Source organism: Chiloscyllium plagiosum, chromosome 27, assembly GCF_004010195.1.
Source record: "Chiloscyllium plagiosum isolate BGI_BamShark_2017 chromosome 27, ASM401019v2, whole genome shotgun sequence".
NCBI classification, from domain to species: domain Eukaryota; kingdom Metazoa; phylum Chordata; class Chondrichthyes; order Orectolobiformes; family Hemiscylliidae; genus Chiloscyllium; species Chiloscyllium plagiosum.
Window position 1 is genome coordinate 24,696,411 of NC_057736.1, and position 13,268 is coordinate 24,709,678.

General features: G+C 39.4%; 1 long non-coding RNA gene across 2 annotated transcripts in view; it reads right to left on the reverse strand.

The window, feature by feature from the left end:
• LOC122563663 overlaps positions 1-13,268 on the reverse strand; it is an 85,767-nt gene that overhangs the window by 52,699 nt on the left and 19,800 nt on the right. The gene's annotated exons all lie outside the window — the stretch shown is intronic.

Here is a 13,268-nt window from a genome sequence, read left to right on the forward strand (position 1 = left end):
CCCCACTTTTATAAGGTTTAAGTGCCATGATTTGTAAACAGATTTTACTTTTGGTTGATTTTGGCTTGTTCTTTGGGATTCTTTAGGTATAGGACTTAAAAAGGATAGATCCATTCGGTAAATGCTGCGTCACAGCGTCAGGGACCCATGTTCGATTCCAGCCTTGGGCAACTGTTTGTGTGGATTTGCACATTCTCCCTGTGTCTGCGTGGCTTTCCTCCAGGTGCTCCGGTTTCCTCCCACAGTCCAAAGCTGTGCAGGTTAGGTAGATTGGCCATGCTAAAATTGCCCATAGTGTTCGGTGCATTAGTCAGAGGGAAATGGGTCTGGGTGGGTTACTCTTCAGAGGGTTGGTGTGGCATTGTTGGGTCGAAGGGCCTGTTTCCACACTGTAGGGAATCTAATCTAATCAAAAATGCTTTTATAGCATTGCTTGTGAGACAGGGGATAAAATGAGTGTTTGTGGAATGTGAATGAATATAAAATTTGAGAATGAATACATCCAATACATGATAAAAGAATAAGCTCCACTTTATCACAGGATGCTGTAGGTGAATAACTTCCAGATCAAAAATTCATTAGTTATTCCATGTCCTTCTATTACAACAGACATGCAGACATTAGGTATGTAACTATCAACATGGTGTCGCAAAGTATAGAACGGTCAAAATGACCGATGAAAGAAAGATTTCCATTTATATATTACCTCTCACGGCCAAAGGACATTTGAAAGTGTTTTTCAGTCCATTGTTTCTTTACCAAGATCATTCAGTGGATGTGGGTTTCACTGGCTGGGCTACTTATTACCCTAATTGTCCTTGAAATGGTGATGGTGGAGGAATTGCTAACTCTTGTGATCTAGTCAATGTTGTAATGAGGGAAATGTGGTAGTCAATTTGCCCACAAGAAGAGCCCACAACCAACAATGAAATAATGAGCAGCTAATTTGCTTTTTGTGACGTTGATTTAGAGATAACTATTGGTCACATCACGAGGGCATAACTCCCAAATTATATGGAATTAAGAAAGTGTGAAAATACATTACAGGATATTCAAGGGATTGGAATAGCCAGAGGGCTGGCATAAATGATTGATCATGAGAAACTGTGTGGAAGTTGAACACCAGTGTTTCCATGCAATATTTCTTTGAAATAGGGATATGTTCTTTCAGATCCACCTGAGAAGACACTGGGCTTCAATTTTATGTCTGAACATACCAATTATGCAGTACTAGCAGAGTTGATTCTCGTTCAGGTCCAGGGTAGTGACTTGATGCAGCTGTACTATGTATTCATGTGGAGATTTTTAAATTTCCTGAATTAAACTCTGACTCTTCTTTTGTTAAAAGATAAGCATTATTACTATTTACTACTACGGTTTACTACTCTTCTTATTATTATTGTCACATCCGCCTGTAAATACAATACCTCTAGCAAAACCCTGGGACACTCTTCCCTTGGTGTGATGCCATCGTGGTTTCAAATTCCCATTGTGTTTGCCTATGTTAACAACTCATTGTCGAAATGAGTCCAGTACTGCCCAGAAGACAATAGCTTCATATTGGTTTCGTTCCAGCTTCTCTGCTCACCTTCAAACATCCAGACGTGAAGTTTTTTCCAGGGTTCAGTTCCCATGAGACAGCTGTATCCTTCAATGAGGTGATAAATGCACAGCTGCAGCTGGTTGAAGGGGACCAAATCCGTGCAAAAGTCGATCTGGTTCTCTTTTACCAGCTTCAGCAAAGCATCTACATCTGGTGAGGATAGGGAGTCATTACAATGATAAAAACAGATGTGCTTCACATGTTGTACAACCTCTGTTACCACATGAACCTAAGATGAGATGAAGCTTGATTTGCAGCATATAAGATAGGTATCCAAAAGGGATGTTATGTCAATTTTCTTTTACCTCCCTCCAATAGTTTTCACTCCCAAGTAATTTGGTGATGGAACAAAGCATCTGATAAAAAACACTGGAAAAAATACAACAGCTTTCGGACTCAGGAAATCATGGAAGGTCGACCAGAAAATGCCTCAAAATAACACATTCAGGTCAAAAAGAAATCACTATTACTACAATCACGATCCGTAATGGAATTAAGAAAGGATGAAAATATATTACAGTATATTCAAGGAGTGCTAATAAACAAAGGGCTTGTATAAATGGTTGATCAGGAGAGCCTGTGTGGAAATTCAACCCAAGTACTTCAATGCAATACATCATTGAGCCTATCACTTGAACCATTTCCAACTCCAAGTATACTTTATACAACACAACCTTTATGTATGGATGAATCCACTGCACTTGATCCAACTCAGCAGTCCAACAGGTAGTGTACAGGAGCACGTTAGATGTTGGCTTTACACCTTGACCGATTTTACTCTCAATTAATTCAATTAAGGACCTTTATGGACAAAATGAAAAATGGCCAAATATTTTTCATTCTGGACCATATAGAGCAATCACAGAGAGAAGCCTATCCATGCCCCATGACTGCTCAAGGTTCAACCTGGATCCCAGAGAGAGAACAGTTTTCAGTGTACCCTGATCATTGAATCCCTCAGAAGTATTAGGCCGTATTTTACCCGTTCTCATTTTATCCTCTTATGCAGAAACAAGTTAAATGACAAATTCCTTTCAGGTGTATGTTTCATTTTTTTGTTTTCTAGCCTGTCACTCAATAGCCATGATGGCATTCGACCTCTGCACCTATCAAGCAATCTCCAATTTAGTCTCAATCATGGTGTTTTTCTCCACCAATTCCTCTCCTATTGATCTAAAGAGATTTAAGCACATAAATATTTACCCTATGACACCCTTTTCTATTACTGAGAGCAGTTATTGATCCCACTGTGCAGTAGGTATTCTGAGCTTTCATCTAGTAGTGAGATTAATTAAGCTGCCAGGAAAAAGAACCTACACTCAAGCAAACAAAAAGAGTGGAATTTGTAATATTTGAAGCAAAATAAATACCAGAACGAACACACGCCAACATATTGGAATATGATTAATTATAGAAAAGGATTCTGATCAGCAGAATCCTGTCACAAGTTAGATGCAAACCTTTAATAATTCCATTGTACAGCTTCAAGAGTTTGCACACTGATGTGAATTGGTGAAACCAGTGCAAATCATACCCAAAATTATTTTGAGAATTCCTTCCTTGAATTACCCCTCAAGCTCATTTGTGCATTGCCAATACCAAATCTGTCCTGAATTAGTGCAATTAGGCATCACTTTAAAAAAAAGAGATTAAAAAATAATTAAATTTGCTTTAAAATATTCTTTGAGTCATTTAAGAGTAGTAACAAGATGCCATTTGAATGATTGACCTAAAAATGGGTTTGTATGTCATAAGTATTATTAATCATAATAATAGCCTGTAAATTTAGAGTATTGAAGGTGACTTCAAAACAGTTGCAAAACTATATGCATCTTACTTGTCTTGCTGCATAGGTAATCATTTCCTAAATTAATTAAGATAAAATTATATTCAAAAACTTCTTAATAGGTCCTCGCACCCAAAAGAACATGTGCAATTTTGGAACCTGCTCAAAGATACACAACTGCTGTGATTATCAGAAGCCGCTTCTCGAGATCCCCTCATCCTGATGGTGTATACTCAGTACTGTGAAAGGTGCCTGTTTGCAGCATGATGTTTTTTTTAAATAAGTGCAAAAAATCATGGAAATTCAAGTTGCTGTATATGTAATTTGCACTGACAATTCCATAATCTTTTACACTGATAACATCAATTCAGGTAAATACCACTGAAAAGAACATTACAATCAAACATGAAACTCTGCCATAAACTGCCACTGAAATCTAAGCATGGATATGTTCAAGGGATATCACATGTTATCTTGGAACTTTGGAAAAGATAGAAAAATGGAAGTTGCATAATACAGGACTACTATTATACAGAAATAAAAAACAGAAGCTGTTGAAAAAGCTCAGCAGGTCTGACAGCAGCTGTGAAGAGAAATTAGAGTTAACATTTCAGATCCGGTTCTGAGGAAGGGTCACCAGACCCAGAATGTTGCCAGACTTGCTGAGTTTTTCCAGCAACTGCTGTTTGTGCCCGATTTATAGCATCCATACATCTTTCTGTTTTTATTTAGTAGTATTATACAGTTGCTCATGACAGTTTCACAAAGTCAAATTGGACAAGCAGCATAGAAACAGGACTTTGGGCAAATCAATCCATACCCTTTATGCTCCACTTGAGTCTCATTGTACTTTTCCTTATTTAAATCTCTTGTCACAACCCTCTGTTTTTCTCATTCATATGCTTGCCTAACTTCCTCTTAACTGGATCTCTATTATTCAGTTCAACCACTTTCTGTGGTAGTGAGTTCTGCATTCTCACCCCTCTTTGGGCAAAGATGTTTCTTCTGAATTCTATGACGGTGCTGTGCCTTTAGGAGGGATGTGCCCTGTGCTGTTTCTCTTCCAGGGAAGTGTTGCCACAGTGTCACCGGGTTATCTGTTTCAGACAAGCAGTTGGTGAACAGCTTGGTGGTATCCATGGGTGGTTTTCTTTAAAGTTACACATAAGAAGTATGAGTGGGCAGGTCAGGGCTCACACAGACCCAGGAAGATTTTTAGTTTTGCTTTCAATTATTGAGAAGGTTTCTACTGCTGCTGAGCAAACAGCTTGACTTCTCTGCTCCTCGAGTCTTAAATGAGAGGCTTCCCCTTAGAAATAAAATAAGGCAAACCGTCTCTTTCAGTATTTCGTTCTGCTGGACAGGAAAGAGGCATCATGTGACAATAGCTTCAGTGCAGAAAGAGGCCATTTGGCCCTCAACTCTGCACTGACCCTCCAAAGAGCGTTTCACCTACACCCAGCCTATCCCTGCAAGCCTACAATTACCATGGCTAATCCATCTAGGCTACACATCTTTGTATAGTGGGAGGAAGCCCAAGCAGACATGGGGAGAATATGCTGTGAAGCTGCAGTGCTAACCAATGAGCCATTGTTTTGCTATGATTTGGAGGTGCCAGTGTTGGACTGGGAGGGACAATGTTAAAAAATCACACAACATCAGCACTAGCTGAACTCCACAACCACCTGATGAAGGAGCAGTGTTCCGAAAGCTAGTGTTCCCAATTAAACCTGTAGGCCTATAACCTGGTGTTGTGTGATTTTAACTGTTGTGCTAAATTGTCTTGTCAAGGATATATTCATGGAATGCTGCCTACATGAAAACAGTTGACAATTAGTGATTAATTAATACATTATCTTATTATGTATTTCAATTGAGGTAAAATTTTGCCAACTTTTCTTTTTTTTCGTTATTTAACAGTTTCCAAAGGAAAAAATGTGTATTGATTAAAATCTAGTGGTGGACCAAACGAATCAAACCTGGGACACTTCACCTTACATTTGCCTTTAAATAAATATAAAAGTTAAAGAGGTAGCCTGGACCCTACTTTTTTTTTAAAGGGGTGGGGGCTGATCTGGTCCATAACAATACTTTCTTGTGTTTCTAAGTGATCGTCATGTACTGATTGTGTTTAGTCAGACTTTTTCCCCTGTCCCAAGTGGAAATGTCTCTCGATATTCCCTTTCCCAAAACCTTTCGAAATCATAAATATCTTTACTAAGTCATCGCCTCGGCCTTCATTTTTACCAAGGGAAAAAATACATGACCTGTTAATTGTATCAAGATCAGCTGAAGTCGAGGTCTGAGTCCTGGCCTTTCATCCTAGAGGTGGGTAGCTGGAGTCAGGAAAACTGCAAGATGCACATGCTCCTTTTGGGAGAAATTGGCTCTGCAAGTGTGTTTTTGTTGCTGGAGGAGGCTGCAATTGGGCAGGCTCCTGAGAAACAGTGCAGAGGCAACACACAGGGGCAGGAAAATACCGAGAAGGGTTGTTCAAAAGACCCACCTCAGTGCTACCTGACTTTGTCCCAATTATAATGATAAAAGTAATGCACTCTGTCCCCTTACTCCTCAGCCCTCACACACTCCCCAAACTTGATCGATGACATCCCATGCCCTCCAGGCCAAATTAAGATACTTCACGCCACTACCACATCCCCCCACCCCACCCTGGTACCTCATGCCCTATACACTGTATTGAAGCAATGAGCTTTATATTAACAATAGAATTTATTGTTTTAAAAAAAACTTTAAAATTCATTCAGGCATTGCTTCCTACTTACAATTGGCAATAACAATATCAATCACTAGTTAAAATCTCAGTAGCAAAAACTGAAAGCACGTAAAATTTCTTAAGTTGCTGTAAATTAAAAGTGTACGATTGACAGCAGAAATCAGAGAATGAGAGCTGTTAAACAAGCAATGTTCTCCCTTGGGCTCAGCTGGTTTAACAGTCTGATGGATTCTCGAGTTCTAGACCAAGAATGCATTATTGCACGGTGACACAGACCACAGCACCAGAGACCCGGGTTCAATTCTGGACTCAGGCGACTGACTGGAGTTTGCACATTCTCCCCGTGTCTGCGTGGGTTTCCTCCGGGTGCTCCGGTTTCCTCCCACACTCCAAAGATGTGCAGGTCAGGTGAATTGGCCATGTTAAATTGCACGTGGTGTTAGGTAAAGGGGTAAATGTAGGGGAATGGGTGGGTTGCGCTTCGGCGGGTCGGTGTGGACTTGTTGGGCCGAAGGGCCTGTTTCCACACTGTAAGTAATCTAAGGTTTGTTGGGAGGGGGTGGTGGTCACACAATTCTAATATTGTTCATAAAATAAAGTTTCCAAACAGGCTCTGTTTTCCTCAAACTGAAAAACATAAATGGGAAATAGTAATGATCAACATCCACTGAGAAAAACAGTTAGGTTAATCTTGAATTTAAATAATAATATTAACAACTCAAAAGTCAACAACCTGGAATAACTAGGAAGCCAAATGATAAAGAGAAAAAAAAAGATTACTAATGCAAATACTCAATATTATTTAAAACAATTTACAGCTTCCATGTTGGCTTGACAACTGAATGGAAATTTATCTTTTTTCAATTAACTTTGTTTTTAATAAACATTAACAAAATACAAAATTCTGACAAAAATATTAAACTGTTAAAAGCAATGTCATGTTACTTGTTCAAAATGCTGCAAACTATATTTTTCCTTTGATATTGTTGCCTGAGAAGTTCATCATGACTCGAAATGGTTTCCCAGGACTATCACTCACAGCTGAAGAGAGGCAACAAGATTTCAGAAGCTCACAGCAAGTGTACGGTTTATACAGCATCTCCTCAGAATTGACTGGCCAGTCACAGACAAGCCAATATATGTTGCTTGTAAACCTTGCCCTCCACCACTCCTTTGATTCTACGGAAAACTAAGCAGGTTGGAAATTCCATCAAAAACAATTTTTTAAATCAAGCATTAATTCTCTAACTTTTTTGGGACAAATCTGAAAACAAAAATTATTATGTTCCACACAACTATCGTCAACAAAAAACACAATAAGCAAAGGGAAAAAATGTAAAATGACTCAAAATGTTTTTCTATATATTTAGTGATACATTTGCAATGATTGCACCAGATGTACCTTTCATTTATATTATTCACAGAAATTAAACATTGCCTGGAAAACAAGTTGATACATATAAAAAGTGTCAAGTACTAAAACTTCTAATGGGATGAAAAAAAAATGAACTTGGTGAGCCTCCATTTGGATACTCTCTGATTTGCTGAACATTTCCAGCATTTTCTGCTTTTAGTTCAGATTCCCAACATTTACAATATTTCCTTTTTATCTCTTAAGGGGTAATATGACCTCAGCAAACAGGTGTCACTACTGGATCACCTTGGACCAATAGCAAAAGTAAATGAAGTTTCATTTGGCCGACAGTAATGATCAGTCGCAAATTGAATGATTTTGAACAATCTCCATCCCAATGGACATAGGTTCAATCCGTGATGACAAATACACATTCTTAGTGAAATGAACTGGAATAGTGTCAATCCCAGTGGACAAAGGACCACTGTATGATGACCCTTACCAATCCCAAGAAAAATGAGTTTGGACAATTTTCAATCTCTGTAGAGTGCAGCTCATTCCCTAGCCATAGATCTGATGTGAAATCAATTGGCCAGTTTCAATCAGTGTAAACCATGAAAGTGGAACAAAACAATGGCTAATTTGATACTTCAGTCGGCAGTTTCACCTCAGATTTTAAGGATAGAGAATACAGAAAGTATTAGGAACATTGTGATATTATTTTTGCCTGGTTCTGGATTGATCAACAGATGCTACTTATTTCAAAGCAAATTGTGTGTTTCAGTCTACTTCCTCTTTTCAGGTGAATGAATAATAATTACATTTGAATTAGATTAGAATAAATTCCCTATAGCGTGGAAACAGACCCTTCGGCCCAACTAGTCCACACCAACCCTCTGGAGAATAACCCACCCAATTCACCTAACCTGCACATCTTTGAAATGTGGGAGGAAACTGGAGCGTCCAGAGGAAACCCAGGGAGAATGTGCAAACTCCACAGAGTCATCCGAGGCGGGAATCTAACCTGGGTTCCTGGCGCTGTGAGGCAGCAGTGCGAACCACTGAGCCACTGTGCCACCCCATGGTTGACACATGTTAATTAGCAACATGACAAATTCTATTGCACACCATACAATTTTTTTTCTGGTTGAAACCGATCAATGGCAGAAAGAACACAACAAATTGCTGAGAGACCATCACGAATACAACATTGAATAATCTTATCATTGTAGTGGTAAAACAAACACCAGTATCATTGCCACAGATTACTTAAAGATATACTTTCCTGGATCAAAAGATCATTGTTATGTGTTAAAGGAAGCGTAAAGCTGAACAAATGCCAAAGAGAAGCTAAATAATAAACAAAAGCAAAATTAGGGCAAATCTCAAGGAGTTGAACATGGAACAAAATACAAGAACTATTCACCTACAAGAAAAGCTTGCATTTATCTTTAAAAAGAAGGAAAATGTCCCAAGGCATTTTGCAGGAGCATTATCAAACAACATTTGAAAGTGAGCCACAGATGGAAATCCTGGGAGAGGTGGCCAGGAATTGGGTTAAAGAGGTATGTGTCAAAGAGTGTAGTGCTGGAAAAGCACAGCCAGTCAGGCTCTACATCAGGAATGATCCGAGAGCAGGAAAATCGACATTCGAGCATCAAGATCATTCCTGATGAAGAACGTGTACTCAAATCATTGATCCTCCTTCTCCTCAGACGCTGCCTGACTGGCTGTGCTTTTCCAGCACCACACTCTTTGACTCTGATCTCCAGCATTTGCAGTCCTCATTTTCTCTCAGTTAAAGAGGTATGTGTTAGGAAGCATCTTAAAGAAACAGAGGGGTAGGAAGGCAGTACTGCCTGAATAGCTGAAGGAATAGCCATCAATCGAGGAGCAATTTAAAGTGGGCATGTGCAGATGCTTGGAATTGGTTGGCTATAAAGTTGTTGCCCTGGAGCAGGTTACAGAGGTGGAAAAGAATGAGGCCGTAGAGGAATTTAAAAACCAGGATGAAAATATTTTAAAATTGAAGTATTGCCACACCAGTAACTAATATATATCAGCAAATAAATAGGTGGTGGGCGAACTAGACTTAGAGTGAGTCAGGATATTGCCAGAGTTTTGGATGAAGTCAAGTTGATGGAGGATGGAAGGTAGTAAGTTGTTCAGGACAGCATTGAAATAATTAATTCCAAAGATAATAAAAGAAAGCCTGAGGGTTTCAGCATTAGATGAGCTGAGGCAGAGGTTGAGATGTGTGATGTTATGGAGATGGAAGTTGGTGAGGGGGTGGAATTGTGCCCAGAGCTTATCTCAGGGACAATAGCAATGCATGATTGTGAAGTGTGGCTCAGACTCTGACAATGACCTAGCAAGAGGGATTGACTTTGTGGTTGAGGAACAGAGTTTGAGGAGGGCAAGTTTGGTGGAAAGTGGTGGGGATGGTGACAATAAATTAGATAGATAGATTTTTATTATCCACTTAATCATTCATGTGAAGAGGACATGGCTAGGCAGCAATTACTACCCATCCCTAATTACCCAGAGGGCAGATTAAAATCAACCACATTACTGAGTCTGGAGTCACATGAAGGCCAGACCAGTTAAGGATGCCAGTTTCCTTACTTAAAGGGCATTAGTGAACCAGATGGGCTCCCCCCACTCCCAACAATTGACTTGTGGTCATCATTAAACCCCTAATTTTTTTCTTTTTTTTTATTGAATTCAAATAGGATTGGAACCCATGTCCCCAGGGCATTACCTGAGTCACTGGATTAACAGCCTAGCAATAACACCACTAGGCCATCACCTCCCCATTCCCCTGGGACAATCTGCCCCTGCCCGGTTAAGTACCTGACTGGCACTTCAAACATTGGGCTTTCCCAAAAAGAACTAACAGGGGCTCCTGGGCAGTTCTCCATGTTTGGAGGAAATTTCTGCTCATGTGGGGCAAGCAGCATGACAAGACAGACAAGGGAAGGATGAAGAAAGGTGGCTATCAGCTGGAGCCCATTGTATTTTCAAAAAGGAAATGAAGGTGTAAAACATGGAAATGGGTTTAGTAAGGTCTTAAAATCATCAATTGCATAATATTGTCATGTGCCGCTAAACATAGTATAACACAATGTGGATGTGCTGCAAGTCCTGTATAACTCATAGTGCCATGTCACAAATCAGAAATGGAACAGCACAGAGAATATATCAAACTGCAATAATCAAGTATCCTGTAATGGACTTCATTAATTACACAAAAATATCTTTATTGCTATGGTTTTCATAACACTAAAGCAGGGCATTTTACTAACAGTGGGTGGGATACAGAGAGGCTAGCTGCTCCAAGCTGGCAGGCAGCTAATTAGCATAATTGAAGACCCACTTAACACCATTTGACTTAGCTTTCGGAATCTTGTCAATGGTGTGGTGACTATTCTTACCATTGAGGGAGGTCACCAGCCAAATTAAAGTGAAGTTCCTGCAATAGCCTTGGGCACCAGCAGAGCCAGAGGATCTTTGTTCAAAGTGCAGTCTCACAGCAAGGAAAGAGGTTTATGCCCCATCAGTGGACAAATCTATTTCTAGATAGACTTTGCCTCTGACCCTCAGCACTCTCGAATTGTTACAATATTTGTCAAACAACATCTCGTGCCGTTCTCAATACCAACCACATCCCCTGGTGGCACTGCTGAGGCATCAGAGCTGCCAGTGTTCTGAATGGGCCTACAGCAGCATTCTTCAGCGTTGACCAGAAGTTAGGCAGACTGTGGTAAACTTTCCCACATAGTCCCTTTGCCAGTCAGTTAAGGCTCAAGATTCATTTCTCACCCTGTCATGGCGGCATTGACACCCATGGCAAAATTCAGGCCTCAGCCTCAGTTTGTTTAATCTTTACCATGGGAACAGCTGATGTTCTAAATTTACCTTTGATGTTCTGGACTGGGGAGGGAAAGGTCAAGGGCGTGCAGAGACTTGCTATCAAAGTTTAAATGTAAAGACACCATAGTCTTACCAGATCATAGAGCTACTCTCTCATGGGAGAGACAATTGATGGTGGCTTCACTTGAGGGTCATCACAATTCAGACAAAGAGAGAGGCTGAGAAAGACAGCCTTTCCCTCCTTTAAACTAAAGATACATAGAAAGTAAAGATCCCTCTGCACTGTCCCCATCAAATACTCACACAAAAGGATCAGCATGATGTTAGATACAGAGTAAATCTCTCTCTACTCTTTTAAATAGAAAGTAAATGTCTCTCTACACTTTTGAACTAAAACTAAACCAAAAGGTAAGGTTCCCTTGACATCATCCCCATCAAATACTCCCAGGACAGCGATAGCATGGAGTTAAATACAACGTTAAACGGCCTTTATTCTGAACTAAAAGTAAACTGAAAAAGTTACTTCTATTCTTTTAAAACTGAAAGAAAACAAAGCTCCCTTGACATTGTCCCAAGGACACAGCCCTTCATAATAACCTCAGCCCTGTGGGAATTGAACCCATGCATTTAGTACCATATAAACTGAAAAGAAAACAGTTAAACAGCCACCTTATCAAATCAATGGGTGCTGCTGGCAAAGCCAGCATTTAATTTCCATCCCTGGTGTAATTTAATGGACATTATCCACAAATAGAAAATGTTGAGAAAGTACATTCATTAGTAGAATAAAATCAGACCAGCAATGGCAGCTTATCTCTGCTCTTGGCTTTTTATGTGTACCTGTATATAACGTTTGTAAAAGAAAAGGGAAGACCACAAAAATAAAAAGTCTTACAAGGTGTAATTAAGGAGTGTAATTGTAGGCATTTTCCTTGAAATTGCTGCAAAGGTGTAACTATATTTTGCACTTTTAGTTTTTCTTAATCTTTCATGGAGGTCTTGAACAATACAAGATATTTCATGTCTCTTCACTGACAGCTCAGAGACTGTCCTGCCTTTTTTGAAACATGAGCTTTATTAAAACAATTCACACAATTGTCATGGACTCAATGCCTTTTGTCTTGCTCCTTTTTCTTGACTTTAGTTTGAATGGGCATCCAGAAAAAAAAGCAGAAAATGCAATTTTGGAAATATTGATTTATGAGGAAAGCATAAATCTTAACCTCCACCCTACCGAAATGTTCCAGTTCTGTTCACAATAGTTGCTTCGAAGTATTTTATTCCCAGATGTAAGAGTTATCTTTTCCTTGTTGTTGTTATTTTACGTGAAACAACACTGCATTAACCTTTCTACTTCATTGAGCATTAAAATCTCACATTAATATAGAAGCAAAGTATAATTCAGAATTAAACTAACACCCTGCATGCATACTGAAATGCCAAAAAGAGAGGAAGCTCAAAAACAGAGATTGGATCACTGAGACAGACTTTCAGCTGTCCTATCTATATCCTGATTTTGATTATAGACAATGCAGATTCCTGTATCACCGCCAGGGAGAAATGTACAAAGTTAAAAATCACAACACCAGGTTATAGTCCAATAGGTTTAATTGGGAGCACACTAGCTTTCGGAGCGACGCTCCTTCATCAGGTGATTGTGGAGGGCTCGATCGTAACACAGAATTTATAGCAAAAATTTGCAGTGTGATGTAACTGAAATTATACATTGAAGAATTGATTGTCTGTTAAGCCTTTCATCTGTTAGAATACAGTGATAGTTTCACTTCTTTCATGTGTAAATCACAAAACTCTTTTTTTAAAAGTTGCATTCTTGGGTTAGCTGTTAACAATGGTGATAGCTAGACAATATGTTGACAATACCTGCAACATATTGTCTAGCTATCACCATTGTTAACAG